Source organism: Colletes latitarsis, chromosome 11 (assembly GCF_051014445.1).
Source record: "Colletes latitarsis isolate SP2378_abdomen chromosome 11, iyColLati1, whole genome shotgun sequence".
NCBI lineage: Eukaryota > Metazoa > Arthropoda > Insecta > Hymenoptera > Colletidae > Colletes > Colletes latitarsis.
In genome coordinates this window covers 27,745,719-27,759,404 of record NC_135144.1, presented here as the reverse complement: position 1 = coordinate 27,759,404, position 13,686 = coordinate 27,745,719, and the positions used below count along the sequence as shown (strand labels likewise).

The 13,686-nt window shown below is 37.5% G+C and overlaps 1 protein-coding gene across 4 annotated transcripts in view; it reads right to left on the bottom strand.

Moving 5' to 3' along the window:
* The window catches only part of LOC143347333 (potassium voltage-gated channel protein Shaw), a 42,600-nt gene extending 30,935 nt beyond the window's left edge, over window positions 1-11,665 (bottom strand). For all 4 annotated transcript variants that reach the window (XR_013080580.1, XM_076776371.1, XM_076776372.1 and 1 more), the window contains exon 1: window positions 11,311-11,665. The gene's annotated coding sequence lies outside the window, so the exon portion shown is untranslated. The remainder of the gene's footprint in view (window positions 1-11,310) is intronic.
* Between the last annotated feature and the right edge of the window lie 2,021 nt (window positions 11,666-13,686).

Here is a 13,686-nt window from a genome sequence, read left to right as displayed (position 1 = left end):
TTAAAGTTTCAATTAAAAAAACACGCGACCAGAAATTTTCTTCAGCATTTTTAATCTAGCCAGGGAACTGCTAACACGTTGGACGTCGCGTCATGCATATATGTATGTATAACGGTAATGTTACGGTTACCGCGACGCCATATTTCAAAAGCATGATATTCAAATATGAATAATGCTATGTAAAAATATAATAGATGTTTGGGACCGTATCATTTTCAGAAACTTATTGTCGAACTCCTCGAGATAAGCATATCGCGTTGAGACTTTAAATTACGAAAATTCAGAATTTCAAAATTTTTTTCAAATTATATTTTAAATCGAAATACGTAATCTTCACACATTTATACAGGGCGTTAAACGTTAAAGACCAAAATGTTCATCGATGGTTTCTTTGAAAATTGTATATTTTCGCCTCGAACCATATTAAAGTAGATTTAAAACGATACGTATATTTCAGACTCTAATTTATGCTTGACTATACGATAGTTAACTTAAAAAAATGCTGGTAAAAAGTTCGTAATGAAATAATATTCGTATAAAACGTTATCCTATCTTTTGAGCAACGTCGTAAACGAAGCAAATCAGAATACAATTATGATAACGAGTACAGCCTTATTATATAGCTTCCAACTTTATTTTCCACCCTGGTAAACACGAATGAATTGGCCAGATTGGCCCCTGGGCCAGACTTTTCGCGTCCCTGGTCTAAAGAATTAAACCACCGTCGCTAATAACCTCTCAGGTGCAGTTGATGCCACGCTGAACATTCAAAGTACCCAGTAACGAACTCCTTTAACATATTTTCACCCAGAAAAACCACTACGTTTCCTTTCCTCCTCGAATCGACGCGCTAAGTCGCTGGACTAGCCAGATTATGGCCACCGCATGTTCCTGAATCAATGTATAGCTCGAAGCTATAAAGATTACCACCCGTGTACTGTTCGCGACGCGAAAGAAATACGTCTCGTCGTCCATAAAATCAGAGCTATTAAAATGGAACCATTAGGGGACAGTTTCGAGACTTTTATCTGTGAGAAAAATAATACAATTCCTTTGCTTCTCATAGTTACATGGTTAAGATAGTTAATAAAAATTAGCATTTAATTTTTTCCATTTGCTATAAAAGATTCTTTAAAATCTAACACTGCAATGGTTGACAGTTTTTGTTTGAGCAATGGACACTTGAATTTGAGAGAAACAGTAAAAAATCTACGATAGAATTTTGAAACATAAATAGAGATTTGTATTATAAATTGTGTTGTAAGTGATATTTTAATTATATTAAGTTGGAACCAGTAGGGGACGGTTTCGAGACTTTTATCTGTGAGAAAAATAATACAATTCCTTTGCTTCTCATAGTTACATGGTTAAGATAGTTAATAAAAATTAGCATTTAATTTTTTCCAATTCCTATAAAAGATTCTTTAAAATCTAAACCTGCAATGGTTGACAATTTTTGTTTGAGCAATGGACACTTGAGTTTGAGAGAAATAGTAAAAAATTTACGATAGAATTTTGAAATATAAATAGAGATTTGTATTATAAATTGTGTTGTAAGTGATACTTTAATTATATTAAGTTGGAACCAGTAGGGGACGGTTTCGAGACTTTTATCTGTGAGAAAAATAATACAATTCCTTTGCTTCTCATAGTTACATGGTTAAGATAGTTAATAAAAATTAGCATTTAATTTTTTCCAATTGTTATAAAAGATTCTTTAAAATCTAAACCTGCAATGATTGACAGTTTTTGTTTGAGCAATGGACACTTGAATTTGAGAGAAACAGTCAAAAATCTACGATAGAATTTTGAAATATAAATAGAGATTTGTATTATAAATTGTGTTGTAAGTGATACTTTAATTATATCGAGTGGAATGTTTCTGTACGTAGGAGAAAGGGTAGATTTATTTTCGAGATCCAAGGATGCTCAAAAATGTTTGGCAGGCAATGCATATATTTCTTTAGGAATCATTTATCATTACTCGATGAATGGGTCGAAGAATCCGAAGGTATGATTTTATTTTACAAGGGTTGGATATGAATGGTTCGAGCACTTTCTGGGCGAAATCGTGCTTAAAATGTAGGACGCGATAAATTGAAACGGATTCTAAATGCGAGCCGTTCGCGATCAGTCATTTTGATACGAAATTACGTTGAAAAATAACGTTTGGAAGACGTTGGATTAATTTCGTTTTTATTCCGAATCATAGAGACGAAAAGAACGGAAGAATTTTATACGTTTTTCAGTGGTTCGCGAAACAAATTCAAGCTTCAATATTTAACACTATTTTTTATAGAAACTGTCGATCGTAAATTGTAGATATGATCTGTTTAAATTCACAGTGTCCTACATTTTCCTTCGGTTTTATCCAAAAAGCGCTCGTTTCGGTCGTATTCACTTTTGAATTGAATATATTGTTTGTATCGAACATACTATAGTTCTAACATTCAATATCAATTATTATTTCAACGAACATATTCACAATATATACATAATAATTGCTGACCACCTGTTTCAATCATTCCAAAACATAAACAGCACACTGTATAATCAGATTATTTTTTCAAACTTTGTTTATTGCATTCAAATTAAATTACTTTCGTTCCCGCACGTGAAACATAATTTTAAAAGTTGCATAAATAATTTTTAATCCCCGAGTAATATTCCAAACGATCGCTGTACGAACAAATAGCTCGACGAGAATTTCTATAAAAAAAAAAAAAAAGGTTCGATCGTTCGAAGCACGGATTCCGGAAGCGTTCGATCGAACCGGAAAAAGAAAACCTAAAATCGCGGTGCACGTGTGTCACGTACGATCTCGCGAATTTCCGTCCGCCCCGACGTAGTTCAATTGACGAACACCGAAATATACTACGTAGCAAAGTGGTGGTGCGGTCGAATTCTAGGTCGGTTCTATCCATGACGTCACGAACGTACCACCACGTGTGCGTGCACGGACACACGGCCGTGCATCGCGTGTAGCTACGACCGAATTCGATGTAGAACAGCGTTTGCCGACCGGGCTACGCTCCGCTTAAAACGGATACAGAGGGACGTTAGCGTGACCCAAAGACACCGGGCACTGGAGGATTATAATATTAGGTTCCAACGTATGAAACGGCCCCTCTCGAACGTTTTCAAGGCGATGTTGACGTTTCGGTGGCTCGTGCCGGATGTCATCCATTACGGTGGGCGCAGAAAGCACTCAGAAACCGATCAATTTTGTGGAAAACGTAACACTCCGGTTTGGTAACTGATTCTCTGTGGGCAATCAGCCCCTATACAGGGTGTTCGACCACCCCTGGGAAAAATTTTAATGGGAGATTCTAGAGGCCAAAATAAGGCGAAAATCAAGAATACCAATTTGTTGATGAAGGCTCCGTTAAAAAGTTATTAACAATTAAATTCAAAAATTTAAAATCGTTCTGGAAAAATTAGTTTTCGTTGCAGGGATCAATTATAAGCATTTTTTCCCTGAAATCCTACCCACTTTCGAGAAAAAAAATCGGGTAGGTATTGAAATTTTTTGGCAGAAAAAGAATTTTTCAAATCATTTTAAAAAAATTATTTTCGGTTGTAAGAGTCGATCGCAATCATTTTTGGTGAATAGACATACCCCCGAAATCCTACGCATTTTCGAGAAAAAAATTCCTTACCGAAAATCTAATGTCAGACCAGAAATCGTTCTCCGAAATTTCATGCGAATCTTTAAGACATCATAACTCCTGAACGGATTGGACGATTTTAATTTTCAAAAACGTAAACGATGCGTATTTAGATGAAGAATATGTAGAAATTGCAAAAATATTCGAAAAGTTGATCCTTGACCCCGTGAACTGAGAAAAACCCAATAAAAATGGTCCAATTGTCAAACAGTCATAACTCCTACAATAGTGAATATATTTGAATGAAACTTTTTTCTGAAGTAGAGCTCATGATACCTACAAAAAAGTATTACACAACTTTTCTGTAGGGCATCAAATAAAATTACTAAAAATAAAAAACGAATTTTTAAGAAAAATCGATGGACAGTAGGTGCCTAAATTTTTCGACGAAAATAAAAATTTCAAATCGTTCTAAAAAAAATATTTTTGGCTGTAGGGGCCAATTACAATCATTTTTGGTGAAGAGTCATATCCCCGAAATCCTACTCATTTCTTAGAAAAAAATTCGAGAAGGTGTGAAATTTTTCAATAAAATTAAAATTTCAAATCGTTCTGGAAAAATTATTTTCGATTGCGGGGGTCAATTACAATAATTTTTTATGAATAGACCTACCCCCGAAATCCTACCCACTTTCTAGAAAAAAATTCAGTACGGGTGGAACTTCAAACGTTAATAACTTTTTAATGAAGCCTCAGTCAAGAAATTGATATTCTTGATTTTGGTTTTATTTTGGCTTCTAGAATCTCCCATTAAAATTTTTCCCAGGGTTGGTCGAACACCCTGTATATTCTTGGAAATCTCTGGAATAGAGATACGGTAGCTTATGGTGGGTGTCATTCATTATGGCGAGTGCAGAAAATATTTATAAATTGATCATAACTTCTTAAAATTATAGTTGCACTGATTCTCTATAAACAGATTTTCTATAAAGTGGTTTTATGTATTCTTGAAAGTCTCTAAAATAAATATGCCAGCTCGTGGCTGATGTCGTCCATTACAGTGGGTGCAGAAAGCACGTCATAAACCGACAAATTCCAAGCCAAGACTTCCTAAAACTATAATTCTACTGATTTGCTATAAACTTTGAGGCTCTATATACTCTCAAAAATCTCTAAAATAAAGATTGCTAATGTCATACATTGCAATGGCTACAGAAAGTATTCCTAAACTGATCAATTTCGAAACAGAACTTCCTAAAACTATAATTCTACTAATTTTCTATAGACAACGAGGCTCTATATATTTTCAAAAAGCTCTAGAATAAAAATGGCTGTCCCTGGTGGATGTCATCCATTACAGCAGGTGTAGAAATCACTCCCAAACCAATTCCAAACCAAAACTTCTAAAAACTATAGTCCTGCTGAAATTCTATAAAAAACCAGACCCTATACAGAAGTCAAAGATGGCCGCGTCTGTTCCAAACTAGTTTTGAGCTCGTAAACATTCCCGGAGGCCACTGTTTCCAGGAGTAAAATATTATCAGGCGAAAGAAAAACCTCTGCGCGGAGGGCAACAATAGATCGCAACAATGGATGCTCGCAGAAGTGCAAAAAAAAAAAAGGAACAAAAATATATGCGCGTCTGTGTAATTAGCACAATGAATGGGTCCAAAAGTGATAATGCATGGCCGGTGATATTCGCGCGTCGTTCCCGCCGGCGGTAGCAACATTATGTCGCGACGAGAAGATTAATTAACAAAAAAGGAAACGTTTAACATCGGAAAGACTCGTCCCGTTTACATGGCGAACGTTGAATAATTTTTCTCGTCGGCGAAAAAATTTTTCCGCAAAATTTTATTACGCGCTAACAAACTCTGCGTAATACAGAACGCCATAAGTAATTACCATGCCAACTTTTCTCGGGTTTAAAACGATCCCAGGCTGGGGGGGGGGGGGGACAAGGTGCCTGCAGTAATATAAAAAAGTAAAATATATTATATGATTATGTTAAACATTCGTCGCCGTTACCGGAGGATTAAAGAGCACAAAGAACCGAGAAACGTATTATAATTTCAGTTTTGCAACGTTATATCAGTGAAGTTTCCTTCGGTATTAAAATGTTCGCGTCTCCCGTTTCACGGGGAGAAATTTAATGTTCCCTTGTAATTTCATATTACGGAAATTCAATTTTCATTTCGTGGCAAGGAAAAAAGTTTCGCTCAGGGATCGAACGAACTGGTTTTTTTTCGATCACGATGTATAACAAAAAAATATTTTTTTTTGAGGACGTAGGGCGATTCCTTGGTCGAAAATAAGTCGAAAGTGTGGAGTACTATTTTTCGATACGAGCATTAGTTTTCCAGAAAATTGATTTTAAATACTTTCTATATGTCTGACCAATATTGATCATTTCTACTTATAGACACTACTATTTCTTGATAACAGATGATGTTGGGGTTTCAAATGATTACAGTAGATCTTATTATTTGTTATTTAAATAAAACCAATTAAAATAGTTAATATTATATCGTCATTAATGCTTATAAACACAAAATTAAGTAGAAATATCAAGCATTGGTCAGACGCATTCACCAAGCGTGCACTGTGAAGTTTAAAAATCACTTTTCTCGAAATCAAGGGACACTTTTCGTGTACTACAATGTTATTACGTATCTTTGGTTTATTTTCAATCGAGGAATCATTTTGTTTAAACTCAAGATTCAAAGAATTTCTGTGAAATAAATATAAAAGTGCTTTCTTCGATAACCAACTACTGTACTGAGTAGATGCTTCGAAGTATTTTAATCGTTTATTAAAAATTAGAGTATTTGATAGAATTCTACTTAAGAGGACCAGGGATTGCACTTGACCTAAAATATTAATGCTCCTTAATATTTCGAAACGCCTCCCCTAAAGTTTGTTGTCGCCCTAACGTCCCTCCAGGAGGGCTGTTATCGTCCACGTTGGGAAAAGATAAACCAAAAAAGAAAATCTCTTCTGTACTTTTTGGTTACTTTATGAGAGTAATATTGGCGGGCTTTACGAGAGGAAGAATTGGGTACTAAAAGCAGCAACTAATGCGGTGTAAAATAAATTCTTCGACGTTTCGACCCCGATTGCAAGCCTTTATATAATAAAAAAATGTGTCGCGATGAAAGCAAACGAAGCGTAAACGTTCCATGGAAATTAATTCCTGAACATTAATCGAGATGTATTTAATTAATCCACTCGCGTATTGATATTCGACGCGAATGCAAAGTAGGAAATTATTCTAATTAACGTAAATCATTCTTGCGTTTCGATTAACTTGATAAACCCGATCGTACCTTATAACGCGTTACTGAATTTTACGCATTCCGTTAATGGATCTCAACGAACGCGCGAAATTACATCAAAATATTTTGTTCGATCCGTGCCCCTTCCCTAGTCGTTAAATAGATTTCAGTAACGATTAAACCGTTGCTACTTGCAAATTGAAAGCTCTTTGAAGCTGTCGAAGGAAAGCAATCGAGTGTATTAAAATAAGTATTTACTCGTTCGTATTTCTATGTCAGTATGGACGAGTGCCAAGATCAAAGCAAGCGAATTCTTTGAGTACAGCAATTATATTAACTTTACGCATTCGTTCGCAAATAAGTGAAAATTATGGTCCACTTTCGTCGAGAACCGTTAATGACGAAAGTGGCTGCTTTAAAATCCTTAAAAATTCTTAACCCGATGGACAATAAAACTTGGAATTGCTTTAAGCAACTGTACTCAAATATTAAGTTAATCGAAATTAATTTTTCAATTGTCTGCACATCAAATAGATACTTTCAAAATTTCGTGGAAGTTGCAGACGAAACGAATTGTTCAAATTGCTCGAGAAATCACTGTTAGATATCCCTTGTGCGAATAATAATTAAAATTTCAAGCTTATGTTGTCTGTTCTGGAACATGGTTGCCTCGTATGTTGATTTTCACGCTTCGAGATTCGTTACAGCGATACATAGTGTATCTTTATTCTCGTATTATTTTACTGAGATTTGTTTAACGTTAATATTTGATGCTTGTACAATGAGCAGTGTAAACTTTGCTCCGTGTGTTAAATATGTAAATAAATAATTCGTCGGTTTTGGAGCGTATTTTCATGCAGGAACAATTCAAACTTTCATTGTTGTTTTAGATGAAACCAGGTTACACGATATTCCAATAACTTTTACTTGCTCAGATCGCCGGTGAAGTTAATCAATTACGAGTTACACAACGGCTGGTACAGAGAATTTAAGGCCAAAGAAAGTAAAAATGCTGAAAGTGATTTGGAGTGATTTGATAAACATTTCATTCGAACGTTTTACGAAACGTTAATTTTTTTAACGGTTCTACGCAGTGCTTTTTATGTCTATCAATTTTGTTTTGCACGACTGCAATATTATGTCTGTTAACAGAGCGTCAATTAACTGAAATGTTGATTTTACGAAAGCCTATTATCGGAAGAACCAAGGTTACCCCCCGGGATCTTAAAATATCAAATAACAGTTTGCGATTGAAAAGGAAATGGACTCCTTTCGTCCAGTCTTGACACTAGTGGTTGAGTAGATTAAATTTAAATTTAAATTCAAGACCAAACTCTTGCAATTTTAGATTTAGGGGGAAAAATATTTCTTTTTTTTTTATACAGGGTGTTCGACCAACCCTGAGGCTAAAATAAGACGAAAATGAACAACTAAATGTTAAATTCAAAAATTTCAAATCGTCTTGGAAAAATTATTTTCAGTTGCGGGGGTCGATTACAATCACTTTTGGTCATTACATATACCCCCGAAATCCTACCCACTTTCTAGAAAAAAATTCGAGAAGGTGTGAAATTTTTCGACGGAAAAAAAAAATTTCAAATCGTTTTGAAAAAATTATTTTCGGTTGCGGGGGTCGATTACAATCACTTTTGGTCATTACATATACCCCTGAAATCCTAACCACTTTCGAGAAAAAAATTCAGTACAGTCGGAACTTTAAACATTAATAACTGTTTAACGAAGCCTTCATCGACAAATTGGTATTCTTGATTTTCGTCTTATTTTGGCCTCTAGAATCTCCCATTAAAATTTTCCCAGGGGTGGCCGAACACCCTGTATACGCAATAGGTGTCAGTGAATATTAAATATAAATTACAAAGTCCAATCTTTTCATTTCTGTCAAGATTGATGGATTATATGAACATTCATTTATCCGAAATGTTTCGTCCCCCTATTATTTCCCATGATTGACGTTTTACTCTACTCCTGTGTGGGTGGTAGATTCTATCAGATTTAGGGGAGTGCAGTGTTCGCTTGTTCTGATTATGGCTCCGCGTAATGGCATATTTCTGTTACAAAGAAACGGTCTAAGATATCGGATCATTAGATAATTTTCGAGATAATTTTGGGGCATTAAATTTTTTTCTATATTATTTATAATTGTAGCATAAACATTGTTTAAACAAAATTCCTTTTTTGAGGACATAGGGCGATTCCTTGTTCGCAAATAAATCGAAAGTGCGGAGTACTATTTTTCGATACGAGCGTTAGTTTTCCAGGAAATTGATTTTAAATACTTTCTATATGTCTGACCAATATTGATCATTTCTACTTATAGATACTATTTTTTCTTGATAACAAATGATGTTGGGGTATCGAATGTTTACAGTAGATCTTATTATTTGTTATGTAGGTAAACACAATTAAAATAATTAATATTATATCGTTATTAATGCTTATAAACACAAAATTAAGTAGAAATATCAAGCATTGGTCAGACGTGTTCACCAAGCGTGCACTGTGAAGTTTAAAAATCACTTTTCTCGAAATCAAGGGACACTTTTCGTGTACTACAATGTTATTACATATCTTTGGTTTATTTTTAATCGAGGAATCATCTTGCTTAAACTCAATATTCAAAGGATTTCTGTGGAATAAATATAAAAGTGCTTTCTTCGATAACCAACTGCTGTATTGTCTAGATGTTGAGGATCATTTTAATTCTACCGCCATTGTTACTGTTCAAATTTTATTATTTATTAAAAATTAGAGTATTTGATAAAATTATACTTAAGGGGACCAGTGATCAGACTCGATCTAACATGTTAATACTGCATTTCTCTGTTTGCTTTCTAGTAGAAAGTACATAGAATGATGTATGATCTAGGTTTATCAACGAAGCTAAAAACTCTGTTTCTCATTCGAGGATTTTGTTCAAATTTAGCTACGAAAAAATGTAAAATTTAAAATTAGATTTCAATTTTCCTGGTATTACTAGACTGTGAATATTTATACACTTATGGGAAATTTTCAAAAAACTACAGAATAACCAGCAAAAATATAAGAAATACTCAAAGATACTAATTATTATATTAAAGAGTTGAGTGAACCCTCCACAAAGCCTAAAAATTTGCATAAAGATCCATAATCCAGTCACTACTATTAACCCTATGAATATCTATAGTCACGTAAATCGTTATTCGCGATGTAAGATTGTTGCTATTATTTTCCTGGACAACAACGGAAACATTATAAACGAAACCACGCAAATTCCATCGAAACAGGGTCTTTGGCGGCAATCTGAAACGACTCGTAAGTTAGAGTAGCCGCGTATATCGAGAGGGAGGAAATCGTAGTAGTACGCAGGAAGGAAGGGTGCCGTAGTAGCGTGCAGGAAGGAAGGGAATCATAGTAGCGCTGGAAGCAAGGTAATTGTACCGCTGTACGGCTATTTCTCTCTGAATTAAACGGTCCCAGTCGCAATAATCGAGCGAGCGTTACTTAAACCATCAATGGCGGTAAATCTCGAAGCAAAATTACTCGATCTCCTCGAATTCTCCGAACTTTCGAAACTGCGATCCACCCACGATCGACAAGAATTCCCAACCCCTCCCCCCACCTCCTGAAAAGCGCACACATCCCGTCCAAAGGCGCCTTAAACATCGATTACCGAAATCACGGACGTGCTCGTCGAAACCGTGTTGCTCGTGGCGGCCACCCCCGCGAGAACCCACCCTCCTTCGAGCGGACCTCCTTGGCCCACGACTACCGGGGTAACGTCGACATCGTTCGAGAAGGTTGTTGACCACCATGACAGGGCGCGCGTACGCTGTCAGGACGCGTGCTGTCACGAGAGAGACCACGGACGAGGCGTTCGTAAGCAGCCAGGCGCGTGCTGGTTTACAAGTAAGCCTGAGCGGCGGCAGTAGCAGTCGACCCCTTGTCGCGGGAATCGATAGTCCGTGTGCACGAAACCTCGATAAGCAGTCCGGTACGCCCAACGACGTTCCGACCGTGATTCCTTTTATGGTTGAAAACCCCCGAGGCCGCGAGGTAGAGAGGGTCGGGGGAGAGAAGAGAAAAAAAAAAAAAGAAGAAAAAGCGACAAAAGAACGAGGAGGTGGAAGCGGCAACGAAATCGAACCAACAAGCCTCGCGGGAGGAGGGCGGGCACAGGGGGTGGCAATTGAGCGAGAAAGCGAGAAACTGGTGAATCCGATAAATCAATGAACGAAAATACTTTATGCGAGGAAAGAAGGAGACTCGAGCTGAACAGGTGCGTCGACCGATACCGCCAACGGTCGCCTATTCCCTTCTCGAAGGCGAGGTAGATACTAAAAATAGTATTTATCCTCCGTAATCCTCGACGAAGATGCGCCCTTTTTCGTTCTTCGACACCGGGTATTCGTCCACCAGCGTCTACTTACCCTCGGTCGCGGTCTCTTCATGTCTCGGGGCTCCTTCGCGGCATCTCAACGACACTATTCCGCTTCCGCATCCTCCGCGTCGATGCTCTGGCGGCGACGATGGCGCTGGTCGAAGCGCACCGCTGCTGGCTCGCACAATGGACACTAGTTTCCGCTCCGTGGCCGGCTACTGGGCACGTTACGATGTGTATCACCGACGAACGCGTCGCGTCTTCCTTACGTTGGTTGCGTTCTCGCGGGCCCGGTTACCGGTTGATTCTCATCGCGCGACCGGTCGACGCGACCAGAAGGTCATCGTTGCAACCGTTCCGTGATCGCGACTACGAAACGTCAGACGGGGCTCGGGCTGTCTCGACTCGTGCGCGGACTGAACTGACCTCGAACGGAGTCGCCGTTTTTGTCGGAAGACGGTGACTGGCGAAGGGGATGTTTGAGGCTGGCGGCGCGGCGCTGGAGAGGGGAGGGACCAACTGCGCGCGCATCGGTGCCTCGAGTGCGTATGCGTAGGAGACGGACGTCGCTGCGACGACACAACGGTGTTGCACGCCGCCGGGCTCGGAAAGGGGACGCGGTTTTTCGGGCCACGGCGAGCGCACCGATTTTTTTCGGAGAAAAAATCCTCCCTACGCTATCGCGATTATCCCTCTATTTCAGCCTCCTGCAACGGGGGATCTGGATTTCGCTGACGTTTCCTTTGCCGCTCCTCGGAACGAGTAACTTACTTTACAGGTTTTGTTTTTGCGCGCTCGTACTTGCTTCTTGCGGGATAATTACGAGCGGCTCTTTGACTTTTTTGCAGTTTTTATGAAGCTCCTTGCTCGGAATTCGAGGTTTCTGTTAAGTTAAGGTGTCTTGTTGTAAGGCTCGTTTCGGGATAATTGTGGAGAACGTTCTATGAAGCGTTTCTTGAATCTTTTTTGGAGGCTAGATGTTTTGTGGATTTTTGGTTTCTCTTAAGTTAGTCTTGCTTTGAAACGTGCAATTTGTTGTTGTGAACTGAGTAGCGAATATAAATTGAATTTTCTGACGAATATATTTATTTATCGATTGTCTCGAATGTCTCGAACGTGGACCTTGATGATTTCAATCAAACTCGATATAGATTTCTGTTAAATTAGTCTTGCTTTCAAAATATAATAATGATGTAATTGTTTCTCGTTTTATGTCATTTCGAAACATGAAATTTATTGTTGTTGCCTGAGTAGGGAATGTGAATTGAATTTTCTGACAAAGAGTGTAACATTTATTTATCGATCAAAGATGTGTTATTTATTTCTACAGAAATGTCTTGGATCTTCTAATAATATAAATCCTCCGAATGGAGAACGTAACGTTGATTTATATATTGAGTTTGTTAGGTTTTGCAAACGGTCCACGGGATTCACGGTAACGAGAAGCTGTTTTTGTTAAGTTAGGCGTCTTGTTTCCACAGTAATATATCAGGTTCTTCAGAAAGTTCTTGCACGTATTAAGGGTGCTTTCACCTTTGAAGAGGGAACAGGATTTCCTGAGATTCTTTTCAAAAAAATTGTGAAACCATTCCTTGGACCCAACATAAATATATAAAACACTTACGTATGAATATACGTATTTGTTTGACAGAAATATTTGCTAAAAATTGCACAGAAAAATCCATACAAGGACAAAGGGAATTAACTATTTTCAGAGACGAATATTTACAGTATTGTAAATTTCGTATGGTCGTGTTGGGTGAATAATTTTTGAAAGGATTGGTCCACCCCCCTGAAACCAGTTTATAAACAACTTGGTTTGTTCGATTCATTTACTGAGACAATGGACTCCAGAATCCTAATTGCGCCTTTTGTGCGCCGTTATCTTGGAATCTGTCTGTCTCAGAAAGCGGATAATGGCATTACTCTCTGAAATTAAGAACACAACAGTAAAGAAAGCGAATCGAGTTATTTGCTTGAAATCCCTCGGAACTCTCGAGTGCCTCGAGCTTATGGTTTTTATTACGGGGAGATGAAATTTGTAATCCTTTGCGAGACAGCGACGACAAGGATGCTGCTCCACGATGAAAACTTTAACAACCGCCATATTCCCGTGTTTTTACGATGCAAATGGTTAAAAATATTTCAATGATACGGTAAATAATTTCCAATCACAATTTGATCGTTTACTCGTTCACGTAGACTATAACTTTGAATAATTGCATTTTTGTAACTTTGCAAATATTTTTATTAACAGTACTGAGCAATACATAGTCGAAACGTCTCTTAATTAACTAAAGATTCGTATATTCTGACTGGCAATTTTTCATCTTTATTTTGAATAAAATATAGATTCAAAGGGTAAACAACTTTAGGAATAAACGAGGAGCGGTCGAATCGGAAAGCCATCGTAACACATTTTTCT